The sequence below is a fragment of the Neofelis nebulosa genome, chromosome 5 (assembly GCF_028018385.1).
Source record: "Neofelis nebulosa isolate mNeoNeb1 chromosome 5, mNeoNeb1.pri, whole genome shotgun sequence".
NCBI lineage: Eukaryota > Metazoa > Chordata > Mammalia > Carnivora > Felidae > Neofelis > Neofelis nebulosa.
In genome coordinates this window covers 98,058,215-98,078,799 of record NC_080786.1, presented here as the reverse complement: position 1 = coordinate 98,078,799, position 20,585 = coordinate 98,058,215, and the positions used below count along the sequence as shown (strand labels likewise).

General features: G+C 35.4%; 1 protein-coding gene across 36 annotated transcripts in view; it reads right to left on the bottom strand.

Annotated features, from left to right (window-relative positions):
- Nucleotides 1-20,585, bottom strand: part of ZBTB20 (zinc finger and BTB domain containing 20) — a 777,866-nt gene that overhangs the window by 685,734 nt on the left and 71,547 nt on the right. For 2 of the 36 annotated variants that reach the window (XM_058732431.1, XM_058732419.1), the window contains exon 3: nucleotides 8,939-9,021. The exons of the other annotated variants lie outside the window; for them this stretch is intronic. The gene's annotated coding sequence lies outside the window, so the exon portion shown is untranslated. The remainder of the gene's footprint in view (nucleotides 1-8,938; nucleotides 9,022-20,585) is intronic. 36 annotated transcript variants of the gene reach the window in all.

Genomic DNA, 20,585 nt, shown 5'->3' with positions numbered 1-20,585 from the left:
TTGATTAAGAGTGAAGTTGAGCATCTTTTCATGTGTCTATTAGTCATATGCATGTCTTCTTTGGAAATGTCTATTATGTCTTCTGCCCATCTCTTAACTGGATTATTTGGTTTTGGGGGGGTTGATTTTGAAAAGTTATAGATTTTAGAATACCAATTCTTTATCAGATATGTCATTTTCAAGTATCTTCTCCCATTACAAAGTTTGCCTTTTAGTTTTTCTTTTATTGTTTCCTTCACTGTGCAGAAGCTTTTTATCTTCATGAAATCCCAACAGTTTATTTTTTATTTTGTTTCCCTTGCCTCTAGAGATGTATCTAGTAAGAAGTTGCTACAACTGATGTCAAAGAGGTTACTGCTTATGTTCTCTAGGATTTTGATGGTTTTCTATTTCACATTTATGTCTTTCATCCACTCTGGACTTATTTTTATGTATAGTGTAAGAAAGTGGTCCAGTTTCATTCTTTTGCATGTTGCTGTCCAGTTTTCCCAACACCATTTATTGAAGAGACTGTCTTTTTTCCATTGGATATTCTTTCCTGCTCTGTCGAAGATGAATTGATTATATAGTTATGGGTCCATTTCTGGGTTTTCTATTCTGTTCCATTGATCTATGTGTCTGTTTTTGTGTCAGTACCATAATGTCTTGATTATTACAGCTTTGTAATATAACTTGAAGTCTGGAATTGTGATGCCTCCAGCTTTGCTCTTACTTTTCAAGATTACTTCGTTCTAGCTCTGTGAAAAATGCTGATGTTATTTTGATAGGGATTGCATTAAATGTGTAGATTGCTTTAGGTAGTATAGACATTTTAACAATATTTGTTCATCCAATCTATGAGCATGGAATGTTTTCCATTTCTTAGTGTCATCTGTAATTTCTTTTATAAGTGTTCTATGTTTTCAGAGTACAGATCTTTTACTTCTTTGGTTAGGTTTATTCCTCAGTATATTATGGTTTTGGGTGCAATTGTAAATGGGATCAATTCCTTGATTTATCTTTCTAGTGTTTCATTATTGGTATACAGAAATGCAACAGATTCCTATATGTTGATTCTGTATGCTGTTACTTTACTGAATTCATGTAGTAATCTAGTAGTTTTTTGGTGGAGTCTATCAGGTTTTCTACAGAGAGTATCATGTCATATGCAAATAGTGGATGTTTGATTTCTTCCTTGCTGATTTGGATGCCTTTTATTTCTTTATGTTGTATGATTGCTGAGGCTAGGTCTTCCAGTATAATGGTTAAGTAACAGTGGTGAGAGTGGACACCTCTGTCTTGTTCTTGAACATAGAGGAAAAGCTTTCAGTTTTTCCCCAGTAAGGATGTTATTAGCTGTGAGTCTTTCATATATGGCCTTTATGACGTTAAGGTAAGTTCCCTGTATCCCTACTTTGTTGAGGGTTTTTATCAAGAATGGATGCTTTACTTTGTCAAATACCTTTTCTGCATCTGTTGAGAGGATCATATGGTTCTTATCCTTTCTTTTATTAATGTGGTATATCATGTTGATTGATTTGCAAATATTGAACCACCCTTGCAATCAAGGAATAAACCTCACTTGATCATGGTGAAAGATTCTTTTAATGTAGTATTGGATTCAATTTCCTAGTATTTTGTTGAGAATTTTTGCATCCATGTTCATCAGGGATATTGGCCTATTATTCTATTTTTTAATGGAGTCTTTGTCTAGTTTTGGAATCAATGTTATGCTGGTCTCATAAAACAAGTTTGGGAGTTTTCCTTCCATTTCTATTTTTTGGAACAGTTTGAGAAGAATTGGTGTTAACTCTTCTTTAATTTTTGGTAGAATTTCCCAGTGAAGCAATGTGGTCCTGGACTCTTGTTCGCTGGGAGATTTTGTTTACTGATTCAATTTTTTGCTGGTTATCAGTCTGTTCAAGTTTTTCATTTCTTCCTGTTTCAGTTTTGGTAGTTTATATGTTTCTAGAAATTTATCCATTTCTTGCAGATTACCCAATGTGTTGGCATGTAATTTTTCATAATATTGTCTTATAATTGTTTGTATTTCTGTGGTATTGGTTGTGTTCTCTCCCCTCTCATTTGTGATTTTATTTGTATCTTTTTCTTTTTGATAAGTCTGGCTAGGGGTTTATCATTTTTATAAATTGGTTCAAAGAACCAGCTCCTGGTTTTATTGATCTGTTCTACTGGATTTTTTGTTGTTGTTGTTATTGTTTCTAAATCATTTATTTCTACTCTAATCTTTATTATTTCCTTTCTTCTACTGGCTTTAGGCTTCATTTATTCATCTTGTTCTAGCTCATTTAGGTATAAGGTTAGGTTTTGTATTTGAGATTTTTCTTGCATCTTGATGTAGGCCTGCGTTGCTATATACTTCCCTCTCAAGACTGCTTTTGCTGTAACTCAAAGGTTTGAACTGTCATGTTTTCATTTTCATTTGTTTCCATGTATTTTTTTTATTTCTTCTTTAATTTTCTGGTCAACCCATTCATTCATTAGTAGGATGCTCTTTAATCTCCATGTATCTGTGGCCTTTCCAATTTTTTTCTTGTGGTTGACTTCAAATTTCATAACATTGTGGTCAGAAAATATGCATGGTATGATCTCAATCTTTTTGTACTTGTTGAGGCCTGATTTGTGACCTAGTATGTGATCTATTCTGGAGAATGTCCCATGTGCACTCAAAAAAAAATGTGTATTCTGCTGCTTTAGGATGAAATGTTCTGAATATATCTGTTAACTCTACCTGGTCCAGTGTGTCATTCAAAGCCATTGTTTCCTTATTGATTTTTGCTTAGATAATCTGTCCACTGATGTAAGTGGAATGTTAAAGTACCCTACTATTATTATCAATGATTTCCTTTATGTTTGTTATTAATTTGTTTTATATATTTGGGTGTTCCACATAGGGGGCATAAATATTTACAACTGTTAGATCTTGTTCAATAAACCCCTTTATTATGATATAGTGCCTTTCTTCATCTCTTGTCACAGTGTTTGGTTTAAGATATAGTTTGTCTGATATAAATATTGCTATTCCAGCTTTCTTTTGATGTCCATTTGCATGATAAAGTTCTCCATCCCCTCACTTTCAATTGGCAGGTGTCTTTAAGTCTAAAATGAATCTCTTGTAGGCAGCATATAGATTTGGTTTTTTATCCATTCTGACACCCTATATCTTTATACATAAATTTAGTCCATTTACATTCAGAGTGATTACTGACAGATATGAATTTAGTGTCATTTTATTACTTATTTTGTCATTGTTTCTAGAGATATTCTCTGTTCCTTTCTAGTCTTTGTCACTTTTGGTCTTTCTTTCCCACTCAAAGATTTCCCTTTAATAGTTCTTGCAGTGATAGTTTAGTGGTCACAAACTCCTTAGTTTTTTTGTCTGGGAAACTCTTTATCTCTCCTTCTATTGTGAATAATAGCCTTGCTGGATAGAGTATTCTTGGCTGCATACTTTTCCCATTAAGCACATTGAATACATCACTCTTTTCTGGCCTGCCAAATTTCTGTGGAGATATGTGCTGCTAACTGTCTTCCCTTGTAAGTGAGGTACTTCTTTTGTCTTGCTGCTTTTAGGATTTTTTTCTTTATATCTGTATTTTGCAAATTTAACTACAATAGGTCTTGGTGTTGACTTGCTTTTATTGATTTTGATGGGAGTTCTCTGTGCCTCCTGGATTTTGTATCGGTTTCCTTACCTAGATTAGGGGAGTTTTAAGCTATAATTTCCTCAAATAAACTGTCTACTCCCTTTTACTTCTCTTCATCTTCTAGGATTCGTATGATATGAATGTTATCATACTTTATGGAGTCACGGAGTTCCCCACATCTACATTCGTGATCTAATATTTTTCTTTCTCTCTTCTTTTCAGCTTCACTATTTTTCATAATTCTTTCTTCTGTATCATTTATCCATTCCTCTCCTTCTTCCATCCTTCTGGTCATTACATCCAGTTGGTTTCAAATCTCAGTTACTGCATTTTCATTTCAACCTGACTAGATTTTAGGTCTTTTATCTCCACAGTAAAAGACTGGTGTCCTTCTATGCTTTTCTCAAATCCAGCTAGTATCATTCTGATTGTTGCTTTAAATTCTGGATCGGGCATATTACTTATATCTGTTTCAATTATATCCCTGGCTGTGGCTTTTTCTTGTTTTTTATTTTGGAATGAATTCCTCTGTTTTGGCATTTTGTCTAGGTCTCTGTCTTCTTCTCTGTGTTAGGAAGGTCTGTTATACTTCCTGCCCCTGATAGTAATGGCTTTATGAAGACTGTTCAGGGCTTGGCACTTCAGGATGTGTCTCTGGTGTATGTGGTGTGCACTCTGCTGCTATATTTTGGCTGTTCTTTCCTTTAGGTCAGTTCTCTGCAGAGTTTCTTCTTGCCTGCAGTATGGAGTGTTTGGACCTTGGCCAGAGTGTGGCAAGTTTTAACTAAGTCTGTTCTGGTCTGCTTGTTAAAGAGACCTGATGCTCTTTCCAGTAAAGCTGAAGCTTTGCATAACTCTAGTCAGTAGACATGGTGTGTGCAGGGGTTGTGTGTGGCGGTCTTCTGGGGGAGGGTCCTGCTGCTCTGGTTCTCAAGTACACTTCCCTAGCAAAGCAGCACCTGCAGAGTGTGGGGGGGGTGGATGGTTTAGTGCAAATGGTTTAGGCCACCATTGTTGGGACTGCGCTGCTTACTGAATTTAATTTATGCTAAGGGGCAGGGGAGGGAGATGGCACCCACCAGCTCTTTGTCCCTGGTGATTCAATGCCACCTCTCTCAGATGTGCTCCACGAAGAGGAAACTGTCTCTTCCAGTGTGTCTCAGAGGATCCTCAGATCACAGTATTTGCCCCAGGCTATCTGCCCTCCTTCTCCACAGGAGAACTGCAGCACCCTCAGGGCTCCACACTGGCCACTCCACAGACCTCTAAAACTTCAGTCTTTGAGCCCTGCTGGCTGTAAAAACTCATAAAAATAGCTCCTCATTTTCCCAGTCAATGGCCTTGGAGAAGTGCTTTCCTTGTGTCACCACCAGGCCTCCCTTCCCTCTGCAGCACCTGCAATCCGTTTCTCCCCCAAACCACATCTCTGCACCTCCTGCTTTCCATGATGTCACCTCTTCTCTCCCTCTAGTTGTGCAGTTTGTTCTGTCAGTCCTCAGATCAATTTCTCTGGTGTTCAGAATGATTTAATATTCATCTAGCTGTGTTTGAGGGATGAGACAAGCCTAGGGCCTTCCCCTACTACTTTGCCATCTGAGCTCTTCCCAACTTTCTCTATGCTTCCTATTTCTAAATTAATCCCATTGTGTATAAACAATATATTTGTATGACTTCTATCATTTAAAATTTATTGAGACTTGCTTCAGGGCCCAGCATATAGACCATCTTGGTGAATGTTCCATGTGTACCTCAAAAGTATGTGTATTATGCTACTGCTGGATGTAAGATTCTATAAATGTCAATTACATCAAGTTCGTTGATACTGTTATTTAATTCTTCTACATCTTTTTGGTTGTTTTGTATATTTACTCTATCAATTACTGAGAAGTATATTAAAATCTCCAAGTATAATTATCTACTTTTTCTCTCATTTTTATTAGTTTTTGTTTCACTTATTTTGAACCTGTTATTAGATGCATACATCCTTAGGATGTGTATATCGTCTTTATCTATGGCAATATTATTTGTCCTGAAGCGTACTTTTTTCTGTTAATACAGCTACCCCAGCTTTCTTACGATTAACATTTGCTTGGTATATCTTTCCCATCCTTTCATTTTTAGTATTTTAAATATTTTTCTATTTAAAATAGCAATATTATAGACAGAATATAGTTGGTTTTTATCTTTTATCTAGCCTAATAATCTCTGTCTTTTAATGGGACTGTTTAAAGCATTTAATGATATTTAATTGATATGGGTGAATTGATTAATTCACTTCAGAATTTTGCCAGAGAGAAAGTTAACTCTGTAGATTACAGAATTTGTCTTTAAATTTTTACACATTTGCTTATATCTGGTATTTGATACCTTCCAACTCTCCAAATGTGATCATATCTAGAAGTTATGAATTTCAGTGGAAAAAGCATAGCCTTTGGAGCAAAATTCATCAAGTTTGGACTCCAGATGTTTTGATGAGTTGAAAATTTTATTTAATTTCAGTTAACATATCTGTAAGTGGAGAGCATAGTGTCTTCTTGGGTATAGTGAATAAAAAATGAGAGTAAATAAAAAGGTATGAACTAGTGCCTACTATTCAGAGTAGTAGTAGCTTCTTCTCAGGATCACTATAAGCATCTAGTGAAAATACATGTTGAAAATTCTTTGAAAAACACACATGATATAAATGTGCAGGGTGCTTTTTTTTTCAAAAATTATGGTTAGTACTATCATTCTAGAATAGAATTTGCCAAACTCTATGGAGTTTGGTTCTAAATTTGCAAAAAAAAAAAAGCCTCTTAGTAACAATTCAATTGTTGATTTCCATTTCCTTCTTCAAATTTGAAGAGTTTTCCTCTTAGCAAAAAAAAAAAAAAAAAAAAAAAAAAAAAAAAATATATATATATATATATATATATATATATATATATATGTAAACAAAGTAAATGTTCATCAATTCTTCCTTCTCTGTATCACCTCCTAAAATTATGCCATATTCTTCCAAGTAATAACCCTTTCTGTTTAGTATGATGTGACTTTTCATATACTTATAAAAGTTTATGATTATAAAAGAATAGATTGGACATGTTATTGGACATAGAGATAAAAACTTAAAAAAACTGGAACAGATTTTCACAAATAGCAGAAAATATTTAATTAGGATATCCTAAAAAATCAATAATTAAGTATAATTAATGCTAAAAATCAATTATTTATTTTATGAAGGAAATATTTCAGTGTAGTTATATCTGAGTATCTACTGAATTTTTTTAGGTCATAAACATTAGTCCCTTCACCAACCACTACACAAAAACTAAATAATATGCACTCTATCCACAAAAAGACAAGTACACACACACACATACACACACACACACGTGTGTGTGTACGTGTGTGTGTATGTGTGTGTGTGTTCCTATCTCTATTAATTGACCAAAAAGTACTTTCTGACCCTGAACTTAGACTAACCATAATACAGAAGCTGTCATTAAGTGTTCAGTTCACACACATACACTCCAAACTGGTCCAACAACTTCTATTATGCCAGTTACCAGCATTGCCAGCCCCTTTGCCCTTCACTGCCTGGAGAATGTCCATCAGAAACAGGGAAGCAGAGCAAGCTGCCACAATGCACCATTGATGTGTGAGCAAGGCTGCCCAAGCAGCTGCAACAACAGGGCAACTCTTCAAAGTGTCAGCATTGAAACTTAGAATTCTCCCTCCCATACAACCATCAATGAAAACCTTTATAAGCTACAATCAATTACAAAATAAATCTTTGAGACAAATCATGTTCTTTCTTCATTTCTTCTCTCCCCCTTCTCCTCTCAACACCAAATGTCCTTGGTTCAAAAAAAATATATTCAAAGAGAAATTCCCTTTTTCTACCTCGGTCTCTGTTTCTGCCTCTCTTATGTTCTAAAAATTCTTTCAAGGAGGTTTAAGATTGTCTGCTAAACCCTTTTGTTTATAAGACATGTTCTGGGGGTTTTTTTGTTTGTTTATTGTTGGGTTTTGTTGTTGGAGTTTTTTATTTAAAAACTTCAAAGGCACTTGATATTTTGAGCACACTTGTAATGGATTTTTGGCAAAGCATTTTTTGATTATTGAAAGATAATCTAAATTCTGAACTGCATGCACTGAATCACATAACCTCCATATTTTTGTAAACCACAGCCAAAGTGGTTTTACATTAGCTATAGATGAATAGGTAATGAGTCAGTGAACAGTTAAAAGCATTCCATGAGAATGCATGAACTAGCCATGTGAAGTTTTCAAAAGGAAAAAATCTTAAGTATTTAGACTACTTGGAACGAGTGGAGGCTATTCTTTGTTTAACAAATAAACTATGTTTAATTTGTCTTATATGCCTATATCTACCAAATCAAATGGAAGTCTGTTCACGAGTTTTCCATTTCTCCTAAGCCCTCTGTCTTTTATTTGGAACACATACTTAAGGTCTGAGAATTGTGGCAACAACTTTAAGATTTCTTACCATAGTTTTCACCATGCAAACAGCACATGTATCTTATAGGGATAAGAGGAAACCTCTCCAAATAATAGTTAATCTCAAGAAACAGAATGCCCAAATGTCAGTAACGCCAGGATATAAATGATTTAGTTCCTCCAAATAATTAAAATATGTACTTAATCAAGAGCTACTCTTCTATATGAAAAAATCAAAATCCAAAATACTTCTATTCCCAGTCTTTTAAATTTTAAAATTATGATTTCTCATTGTTTCCAAAGTAGTACATCTATATAGTTTAGTAGTTAAATAGTACCACAAGGTTTAAAAACAAAAACGGCACCCTATATCCTACCCTTTCAGATACCCTGTCAAAATTATTTCTAGTGTTTATCTCTTTATCTGTAAATAATATACAAAAATGTATAATTCTTATTTTTTATTTGTATGTTGTAGAAAATCTATTACTTTCCTATCATGAAAGATAAAGACTTAGCTCTCTTATACCACCCACTTTTCTTCCTTTCATCCTCCCAATATTCATCCAGTTAGTATAATTTTAATACATTTCCTTCTTTGAGTAACAATGTTTCCTGCCTATAGTTAATATTGCCACTTTGACCCCATTCCAAGTGTCTACAACAGAAATGTAAAACCTGTCTGAATATATTTCACACTCTTAAAATTAAGCATTCTGTTCATTCTAATTCTTCCTTCTGAACATACCCATTTCTGGAGTTTCTCATCTTCCTGCCCAACTAAAGACCAGTTACTCTTAAGGCCAATGCATAGCTGCTGTCCAGGAAATTCTCTTGACCTTTCTCACCTCATTATCATCACCTATGTCCTGAATCCTCTTTCCTCCTCAATTTCTCCTCATTTGGATGTAGCACATACTCCAAAAGATTCCTAAGAAAGCAACAATGTAAGGTAAAGTATGAGGATCATTTGTCTAAAAATGTCTTTTTCCTAACCTCATCTCACATGTGATTAATAATAGTTTGGTTAGGTATAGAATCACAAGTTAAAAGTTATTTTCTCTCAGAATTTTAAAGCCACATATGCCAGCTTTGAATATAGCCATTAAAAAAATCAGATACTATTCTCATTCTTAAGCCAAAATGTAAGGTTTATATTTTCTATCTAGAAGCTTCTATCATCAATATATTGCTGCTAGTCTAAAATTTTCCAATATGTATCTTGGTATAGATCTGCTTCCTATTTTTTATGAGCACCCAGCAGACTCAAACTAGAAACTAATGTCCTTTAGTTCAGAACTTTCTATAATATAATGTTATGATCATTCCTTCCATATCATTTTCGTTGCTCTCCTCTGTTTTCTGGAACTATTAATCAGATTTAGGGCTTGTTAAATTATTTGTCTGATTTTATCTTTTCTCTCCATTTTCCATTTAACTGAATTTTTGCTCTGTTTTCAGGATAATTTCAATCCTTCCATTAAAATTATTTCATCAGCTATTGTAAGAGTGCTTATTCTGATTATTCTTTTTTTTTATTTTTTTTTTTCAACGTTTTTTTATTTATTTTTGGGACAGAGAGAGACAGAGCATGAACGGGGGAGGGGCAGAGAGAGAGGGAGACACAGAACCGGAAGCAGGCTCCAGGCTCCGAGCATCAGCCCAGAGCCTGACGCGGGGCTTGAACTCACGGACCGCGAGATCGTGACCTGGCTGAAGTCGGACGCTTAACCGACTGCGCCACCCAGGCGCCCTGATTATTCTTTTTTTATCATCCTATCATGTTTCATGGAAGTACTATCTTTCCTATCTAAATATATTAAGTATAATTTATTTTTACTTCAGCTGTTGTCTTCCAATTCTTGAGCCAGTTCTTGAGCATGAACTGACTTGTTTTCTTCTTGGCATAACACTCTCCAGGCACCTGTATTTAGATTTCTTGGTTCTACGAAATCCTCCATCCACTTTACATCTTCCAAAAACTTTGATAAGTTGCTTCCTCTTCCTTATGTTGGTGGATTCTTTTTTTTTTTTTTGTCTTTTATTTTTTAGTCTATCATTTATACCTTTAGTTCCTTACCAGAAGGGAACAAGGAAAAACATGTATTCAATCACCAGGTTTAACTGGAAGTCGGTTGTTAAAGTTTCCAAAGATGGTAATCCTACAGGTGTAGTCATGCTATTCAATGGGTCATAAAATCATAGGATTTTTACTGTTAAGAATCTTTTCAGAAATTAGATGGTTCAACCCTTCTATTTTAGAGGTGAGAAAACAGAAACTCAAAAAGGTTAAGTGGCTTGTACAAGGTTATTTAACTAGAAATTTATATGGCTAAAACTTGAACTTCCCTTCATTTCCATATGGCCTCCTCATATAAAGAACACCTTAAAGCAGCTGCTCTCTGAGGACTCCCAGACACATCATAATGTTAAAATTTTTGAATATGCCAGTCTAACTTTTGGTTCACAAAATGGAGGAAAGCTGCCATGAGGAATATCTGGCAAAAATGATTCCAAGAAAATAAATATCAGATTCTAAACTTTCTATTTTCCCTTCAAATCCCCTACTCAGTACTCTCCCATGAAACTCATTCTCATTAGCTGCTTCAGCATGGCAGACTTACCATACTTTATACTCTTTTAGGTCACAGCATCACAACATAGTTTCTCAAAGCAAAGTAAATTTATGTTTAAACTCAACTGAATTATATCCTTCCTTATCTCCCACCCTCACCGTCTCCCTGACCTCACAATGGCCAGTAACCCGTTTCTTCTAAAATAATCCTTTCTTCCATGAATAGTAGTACCCAGGTCCTCAAGCAAAAATCTTGAGAGTCACCTTTTTTTCCTTAATAGCATCCAACTCCCACCTAAGCAGTCCCCAGATGCCACCTTCTAAAAATCAATTCCACCTTCCAAAAATCTCTGGAACCCATCCTTCTTGATGTTCCTCACAACATCACAGCTACTGCTTCAGTTGAGGCCCTCACTGTACTTCATCCTGATTACCATTAATTGTTTTGTCTCACAGACTGTAGTCCTTTCTCTTTACCTGAAGGGTCTTTTCTCAACAGAACTAAGTAGTCATTTCCTCACTTAAAACCCTTCAGTGGATCCCACCTCATTTCTAGCTCCTTAGCAACATACTTAATACAAGTTACTTCATGGTAGGCACTTGCATATCTCTCCATCTTCATCCCCTGTGGTTCCTAACCTTGTATTTTATTGAACTAGAAACCAGGTGGAAACCAAAAGGCTTCTACCTTGGTCACTACCAAATGTCAATTGTCCTTTACCATGTCTTCTCCCAAATAAAAAAAGGAATCAGATGAAAGGAAAGAGGGTGATATGACTAAAATCAGTATTGTATCTATGAAAAGTATTTGATAAAGTTATGATTACCATAATACTTTATATTTATATTTAAAACATTCTATGTTATCTTTAGAGATTATAATCTGCTTAAAGGTATTGACATTACATTAAATTCAGTATACAGAATACTAAAGATGAAAATTAAATATTTGATCATAAAAACAATAATTAGACCATTAGGATGTAAAATAGATAAGAGACCAACATATTATCATAGTAAAGACCAAATCTAAGAATGTTTTATATAAAAGCCACTAAACTACAAATTTTAGTAGGTAGGGACATTGCCTTTTTTTTTTTTTTTCAATTATTTTAAATGTTTGTTATTTTTGAGAGACAGAGACAGAACATGAGCAGGAGAGGGACAGAGAGAGAGGGAGACAGAGTCTGAAGCAGACTCCAGACTCTGAGCTGTCAGCACAGGGCTTGAACTCACAAACCATGAGATCATAACCTGAGCCAAAGTCAGATGCTTAACTGACTGAACCACCCAGTTGCCCCTGGCAGGGACCATGTGGTAATCATCCTTGCCTTACCTACCACATACAATCCCTAACATAATAGGTGTCCAGTGAAACAATGAATGAATGAATGAATGAATGAATGATTAAATTAAATAATAGATAACATCAGGCCAACAAACTTAGGTAGCAAAAGCTTATTTGCTGTTTGATAAGCTACATAATTCAATGGAACTTAATAGCTGATCAACTTAGTCAAATGTCATGAATACATATTTTAAGTATGTGTATATATATCCAGCAGATCTTTATATGAAACATCAATCTGATCTTTTTTTGAGCATCTGTTAAATCATTCAATAGATAGCAAAAAAATTCAACATAACAAAAAAATATACTATTTGAAAAGCAAGTAAAAGATGTTCCCATTGTTAGTATTCTTATTTTAGATTGTTCTCCCTACATCTCTCCAAAACAAAGAAATGAGAACTTAGAGAAACTAGAACTGTGATCAAGTTACTACCTTTCATATTTCGTATCATTTGCAATGATACCCAAACTTCCCTTCTAAACAAAATAGAAATAGCATCACTGTATATGAACAAAGCCTAATTTTACATTCCTTCTACCATATCAACTTAATGTTTCATGATATTCTGAACATTATTATGCACTAAAGCCAACTTTCTTGCCTACATAGCAAATCACTATTAATCACCATGAACCCATCACCTGGGGTTCAGCAAAGCATCCCTAGCCAGTTACAGAAATACCTTAATCTATAAATTAAAATTTAAAATATCAAGGGGCTGGTCCCCAGGGATATGAGTCAAGAACACAGCATTCTGAAGATATCCAAACTGAGACTGACTCTTTTCTCTGCCTAGAAAGGTGCTTGGCAAAGGGTTCTGAAGATCATGTTGACTGACAGGAATTTCATATGAAGAAAGACATTCTCTCGAATTTTAACTCTTTAAAAACATCTTGCATAACCAGAGGGTGTAATGAGTAGGTCCTCATTGCATAGAAACCTGAATACCTAGCTTATTGTTCTTCAGTATAAACACTGCTATTTTCTAGGATACTGCCTAGTTTTTATAAGTTCTACTGTTGTCTTCATGTGAAATAACTCTATGGAAATGCTATAGCTAAAAAAAAGTGGGCTAAATTTAAATCAACAAATTTAGGAATAAAAGTGTAGGTTACAAAGATGGATACAAGTTAACAAATGATGATACACAGAAGAGAAATTTATATATATATATGGATACATACCTGAGGACAGCTGAAATTGGGAGGACAAATGATTGAAATGAAAGCACAGGAAAGACAGACTATAGGAGAAATTTGAATAACATTCATGGGTAGGAAAATGTTGTATGAGCTGAGGTAATCCCAATCTTATGATAAGCCATGAAGTAGTAAAACAATATTTCTTTTAATCAAAAATATTATGACACGGGGCGCCTGGGTGGCGCAGTCGGTTAAGCGTCCGACTTCAGCCAGGTCACGATCTCGCGGTCCGTGAGTTCGAGCCCCGCGTCAGGCTCTGGGCTGATGGCTCGGAGCCTGGAGCCTGTTTCCGATTCTGTGTCTCCCTCTCTCTCTGCCCCTCCCCCGTTCATGCTCTGTCTCTCTCTGTCCCAAAAATAAAAAAAAAAAAAAAAAAAAAAAAATATTATGACAGGTAAGTGTAGACTACAATACGAAAAACAAATAGACCTAATTCCATAATAGCCATAGAAAGTGACCAACGGTGATACTTATAATACTTAAAAACACAAAAGGGTACTTAACAAATTTTGATTATGCCACTTAAAGTTTTTTGAACTTTGGAAAATGTCTTATACTCTATTTTGCTTCCTATTTGCTTTATTTTTAAAGATTATGGAAGTGCCACATAAATCATTTATAGAAGGTAAATAATATCACTTATTTGAATGATAATAATAATAATAAATGGTTGATAAATTATTCACTCTAATGCCACTAGAACTGAATCAATCACTAACATCCAAACCAAGGGGGAAACTATCAGCAGTGCTGGTGTTCTCTCTGACCCTGAAGCACAAGCTTCTTTCCTATAAGGAGCACATTCTAAGGCAGGAAAACTGAATGTAAAATGGTATGAAAATGTGTGTGTCAGCATTCAGAAAGAAAGCAGGTAAATGCTTAATTCTCCTCTGAAAAGCAATTTCTAAATATGGATTCAATAATGAAAACCTATAACATACCAATTTGCAGAAGCGTTTAGGAATTGATGGCACACAGTAGAAGGCTACTGTTCTAGGCAGTATTTGACTACCACACAACTGTTCAAGTTTAGCTAACAGGGTATTTTTGTCACTTTTTTTCCTTTTCCTTTGCTGTTTACAGTTGTGAGAGGGCAGTGATCGTGTAGCTTAGTATTCATTTAAGTGAGACATCCCTAGACTAGATCTAGGCTCCACATGGGCAGGTACTATGTACACATTCCACATCACTCCACCACAACATGCTAAACTCTCCTTTCCATAGTCTTCAACTGAGACTACACCTCGCCCTTTCACTTACATCTTACATACAGTTTCAGCTCTTAGCATCTCCTGAGAACAGGTATAGTAAAACTTCTTCCTAAAAATCCTGAAAAAAAGGGTGCAGTGAAAATTGGAAATACATAGTTTTGCTAACTGAAATAGAATTATTATGTTTTACTACTAAAATATTCCAATCACTGACAGTATTTTAATATAAGTATACATGAGCCCTATAGCAGATAATCTCAGATGATGATGATGATGATGATGATGATGATGATGATAATTAAGAAGACAACTTTTTTTTAGTACTTGTGACAGGCATTGTTCTAGGTGCCACGCATGTACTATTTCATTTAATCCTCACACACTCAAAAAAAAAAATCCTTGTCAGTAAAATTATTTTTATGTTCACTTTACACATGACACTGAGACAAAGACAGAAGCTGGTTAAAGCAATTTTCACATATTTAGTTTATTTAAAGGTAAAACATGGGGCACCTGGGTGGCTCAGTCGATTAAGCCTCTGACTTCGGCTCAGGTCCTGATCTCGTGGTTTGTGATCAGACTCCGTGCTGACAGCTCAGAGCCTGGAGCCTGCTTCAGATTCTGTGTCTCCCTCTCTCTCTGCCCCTCTCCTGCTCACACTCTGTCTCTCTGTCTCTCTCTCGCTCAAAAATAAACATTTTTTAGAATTTTTTTTTAAAAGTAAACCATAAAAACTTTACACCTGTGGACTAACCTTTTGATGTAGGACCAATGGGCTGTCACTGATTCTTAGTCAGCTAAGTCACATTATTCTTCCTGTTCAAACTGTACCACATTGTATCATCTATTGAAAGATGATATTGAAAGTCAGAGTTTAAAAATTTTTGATTCCTTAAAGTCAGTGAGCGATTATAGGGACTGGCCAAGCAAATTCAGTGCGAGATCTTTCCAGAATTTTTACATTCATCCCCTACCCCCAAACCCCGATAATTTTACACAGTTATCTAGCCCACACCTATCTAGATTGTAATCTGTTTTGGTAATTCACTTTCAAAAGTCTTTCCAAAGCATTCAACTTAGATTTCATAAAATCAACAATGCTTTATACCTTTTTACTCAAATTTCATCAGTTTGCATAATTAAATTACAACTGCACATTCAACTAGCATAAACAAATCTGAAAACAAACACAAATGACCCTAGGGCAGCATACTAGCAGGTAAACAGATAACCAAATACACCATTTTTCAGAGTATCCTATTATCCTGAAGCAGGGATTGGCTAAAAGGGCTTCTATTATATTCATGTCTTCCCTAACTGCAAACAATACTCTTTAATAAGTATATGGATAGGTATATTAGATTTACAACAGAATGGATATGCAATTGAAAAATACAATCAAGGGGCGCCTGGGTGGCGCAGTCGGTTAAGCGTCCGACTTCAGCCAGGTCACGATCTCGCGGTCCGTGAGTTCGAGCCCCGCGTCAGGCTCTGGGCTGATGGCTCGGAGCCTGGAGCCTGTTTCCGATTCTGTGTCTCCCTCTCTCTCTGCCCCTCCCCCGTTCATGCTCTGTCTCTCTCTGTCCCAAAAATAAATAAAAAATGTTGAAAAAAAAAATTTAAAAAAAAAAAAAAAAAAAAGAAAAATACAATCAAATTTGATAGAGGAGTTCAAAATAACACCAAAATTCTACACTAGAAAGGTAACACATTCCGTCTTATTTTTCTTAATTAGAAATCTTAGGAGACTCCTTCACTAATAAAACTAGGGCTACAAATTGCATCCCAAACTCAATGGAAGGGATGCCCTTTCCCAAAGCATGAACATACACACTCACACAAACAAAACCTTGTAGTTAATCAATAAGGAAATTTAGGTTTTAAGAAAGAAACTTCCCCCTACTATACGAACCATCATCTTACATAGGAAAAATTCTGAATTTAAAGCTCAGATTCAGCCAGTTACTACTTACTTAATGTGGGCTAAGTTACTTCACCTCCCAGAGCTGTAGTATCTTTATCTGAAAAAGGAGACACTAATAACGTTCTCCCCACCCCACAGAACTATGGTGAGAATTATATAAAATTAAATATATGAAAACACTCTGCAGACTATTAATCATCATACACATACAAATTATTACTACTGGAAATCCTTGTTTGTATTTTGGACACAGAACTTCAGAGTCAGGGGAGGTCATTTCACAAATGATGAGGCTGAAAGCCAAAAGCCTAAATTACTTTCCTACTGACAGTGGCATGGATGACAGAGCAGAAATAGAGAATTCTTGATTAACCAGGAAAAGAATATCACAGCCATGGGAGTGGGATCATTTGGAGATTCAAGGAAACCAAAGGGCCCAGAATGAACTATTGCTGCAGCATAGACTGTGAACAGAGATGAAAATTTAAAGGCTGAGCAGTTTTATACAGTAAGTCCTAATAGTGACTTTAGTGAAGATATTAGGAAAGAGATAGAAAGATCAATCAAAAAAAAAAAAAAGTTGCACTATACCAAACATTATTGTTATTTCATCTTACATAATAAAATTTTGATGGCTTGTCAAACTAAAGAAAATAAGGAATTTAAGATAATCCTCCTATTTATGTTATTCCTTTTCACTGGTCAGAATAATTAACCATAGGTTAGGAAGTTAAGACAACAATAGGATGGACGTCAGTGAAGTTCAAGTACTTTAATTGGATTCCTTCGGGTACAGTTTGTTTCCCTTTTTCTCTGGCCATTAATCCAGCAGAGGAAAGTGATCTAACACAGCACCATGGCACGAAGGGATGGACCCTAGAGCCTGTCTCTCTATGATGACTGTTCTTGTGCATCCAGACTGCCTATTGAAACTAACAATGCCTGCTGCTGCTGCCGAGGAGGATCATCCAAACTCTGAAAATGAAACACATCACACAAAGGGATGAAAGAATTCTTATTCCACAGGGTTTAGCTTGCAGCTGGTCATGCATGCCAGAGGGATGTGCCATGAGGATGAGAAAGAAGCTTCCAAAGAGAACGGCTGGGGCAGCCAGTTGAACATTTTGAAATACTTAGAGAACTAATTCTTTTGAAACTTAGGCAAATAACTAGACTTCTTTAGAGCTGAACTTGAGAGTCAGGGCTTTTTAATTTCTGCAATCCACCTAGGTGTGAATATTCCTGTAAGCAAAAGAAACAGAGAATTTCTAATTGCTTATACATTTTGGTGGTTCCCCACTCATAGTAAGAGATCATACTACATATTTTTCCCCCCTCTGGGCTACAGCTCAGTAATACTTTGGAGTTTAACACTGTTTGCAGGGGTAGGTTGGGTTTTTCTGCAAGTGATGCAAGTATACTGATTAATATGCTTGTTATACAAAACAGCACAGTAGTTAAGACTGAGGTCAGATCAGTTGTGAAACTGATGTGGAACTCCTTCCATGGTATTGGGTCCCAGGGGCTCTAACTGTGTAGAATAGCTATGCCAAGTAACTTTTCCCACAAAAGGTATTCCTAATAGAGTTATAAGTTGTAAGAACACTTCCCTGTGGCCACCATTGCTCCTGGTCTCTCAACTGGCCTCATCAAGGTTTTCATAATGGTTTTCAGGTGCTCTGGACATCACTGTCCAATGGATTGCCAAATAGTATCTTTGCTTTGGAAAGATTTGCCACTGTGAGGAATCGGCCCTTTTATTCTCTGATAAACTCACTCTGTCAAAAACACAAACATTTCCCTCCTCTCCTGGCCCCTTTCCACTTCAGGTCCGAGAAGCTCATCTTCCTCTGTTTACTGCATAAAAATGAGCAACTCTTTTCATCGTACATAACAGTACACACATCAGACTTTGTGATCCATTTTTACCTGTTATAACACTGATTTCAAATAACTCCACTGTAACCAGATGTATAGCCTTATGAAAGTTACTTAATCTAATCTTTGATTCTTCATTGGTAAAATGTAAGTAATACCTGTCTTATTGAAGGTATCTTGTTACTGAAGAATAAGATAATATTTACCTGCTAGTTCAGTTACCAACACAAAGGGCAATTCAATAAATAATAGGCATTGTGTCATTCTCTATAACAGGAGTAAGAAATAGTTCACATCAGACACTGAAATAAGAAATGAAATATAATATCAAAAATATTCCCCTACCTTGTCAGGATGCTATTGTTGACTTGAACATTGTATCATTTTTCTTTGGTTAGGTCATACTTCTCAAGAAGCATTAGTTCCTTAGAGAATTATGCCAAAGTGAATAGAACGAATTGGGAGAAATTTTCCTTCCACATATTCAATCCATTAGTTCTAACTAATGTCCTTCAGACCACTGTAAACATGTTCTTGTTAGAAGTGTCTTAACTTTTCAAATAGCTATTATATTATATGCATAAATATTGGCACTGGAGGGTTTCCATAATTGTTTTAATGTCTCTTGTTCTCCCACTTCTACCACTGTTTCCACTCTCTCATTAGCTCTTCTAATGTCTCTTGAAAGGAAAAGAAAATTTGGGTGACAGGCAGTACTACAAAATCAAAGTTAAAATATATTTGAAAAAAATTAATTCTCACTCTGGGTCATTCTACAGGTACTATCTCACTCAACTGCATAAAGTGAACTTTTAGCCCTGAGTTCATTAACAACATATTTTAAAGACTAAAAGAAGCAATCTTTCAGATAAAAATTAAAACTAACAAGGAAAAATGTATATATGCTATATATATTATCCAAAGAAAAGGGATTATAATGAGGAAAAATATAAAGAGATAATGATATTTGTAGTACAATAGAAAATTATCTCTACATAAGAAAATAAAACCCATAAGCCATTTTCCTTTAAAAATTATAAAATACCTTAAATTCTGAGTGTATTCTAGTAAAAAAACTAAAACAGAGTATAGATAAACCCTTAACATTAATTACTTCTTTACATTGTGAAATTTAGCTCTCAAGTTTTTACACTAAGATCCTTCATTTAGGTGCCAAAGAAGACAAAATAACCTAATATTTCATTCTAAAGGAATTGATCAACAATGTGTGAAAACAAGTCTTCATTTTTCTCACCATTCCTTTTAAAAGTGCCCATCCAAACAACCCCCAGATCCTGCCAATGCTCTTTCTTTTCCCACTGTTATTGCTGAAAATCCTAAGTAATCTAATTATATTCAACCCCTAACCTTTTTTATCCATCTTTATGCTTCTAGAGTTATCTTCTTTAAAATATACATAGTATATACATATATATATATATATATACATTTGTATACTAGTGTAGTATTCAAAGTCTTTCACAGTATTGCACAAAACTACAATTTGTAGCAATTATATTAAAAGTAAAAGATATCCATTAACTATCTGCTATGTGCCAGACTCCAAACAGTAGTGGGCTGGTAGTGGGGTAGAGATGAACCAGACACAGTCCCCATTCTCAAAGAAGCCAATGCAGTGAGGAGGCAGATAAGCTAACTAAAACTTGGAATGCAGGTAGTGAGTACAGAACGAAGTACCCAGCTACAGGGTGTAACACAATTAGATGATAGGTCCCAAACTCAATAAGGAGAAAAGTGAAAGCAAGGTGTTGGTCTTTTGCTTCTGCAAATGATGGAGTAACAGAAACAGGACCTAGTCTCCTGCCTCAAACTGCTAAAAACTAGACAAAATAATGGTTTACAGATACTGGACAACAGGCATAACATGCCATGATCAGCTCTACAACTGCTGTAACTTACTGCCTAGAGCTACCAGACTACATCTCAGAGACAGAAACATGAACAGAGCCTGATTTGCCCAGGGCCACACAATTAATGAGTGAAGCTGGGCTTCAGAAACGAGTCTTTTTGACTGCAAGGTCCCAGAAGTTTTATTTTTAACTTCTCTACGACCTTTAAATCTTTGCTTAGACTATTCACTCAACCTAGAAATCAGTTTGCCCCCTACCTTTCCATTCTTCCTTGCCCTATAGAAATCATGCTTCAAGCTTTCAGTTTAAACATTACTTCATCTAATAAAGCTCCCCTAATTCCATTCCCCAGCCACAGTGAAAATTACTTCTACCATCTTCTATAATACTGCATTACTTTGTATTGTTTTAAGGCATTAATTTTATTCTGTTCTACATAATAATAATATTAATGCTCACCAATATTTATTGAGAGCTTATGT